We start from the raw sequence: 346 nt of genomic DNA on the forward strand, positions 1-346 counted from the left end.
GCATAAAGCAATGCACAAAAAAATTGCAAGTATGTCCTGAGATAAATATCTGTACAGCAACATCCAGACCAACCTACAAAAGCTCTATTTTTCTTTAATGACGATGTATGAATTTTGTTTTTAATGCTGAGTGTTTTCTGGACTGAAGGACAGTTCTACAAGTGTCTTAAAGAATATGTCGACAGAGTGCGTAACATTATGCATTTAAAATTCCTTAAAACTCATTGTTAGAGACTAAGTATCCATTTATCAATTAACATTTCAACACCCAGTCCAACATTGGCCCAACATTGAATATTTTACTACTGGGCTTTCAGAGATAGTAGGACTGCTGATACTGGAGTCT

This window comes from Rhincodon typus, chromosome 9 (assembly GCF_021869965.1).
Source record: "Rhincodon typus isolate 14 chromosome 9, sRhiTyp1.1, whole genome shotgun sequence".
NCBI lineage: Eukaryota > Metazoa > Chordata > Chondrichthyes > Orectolobiformes > Rhincodontidae > Rhincodon > Rhincodon typus.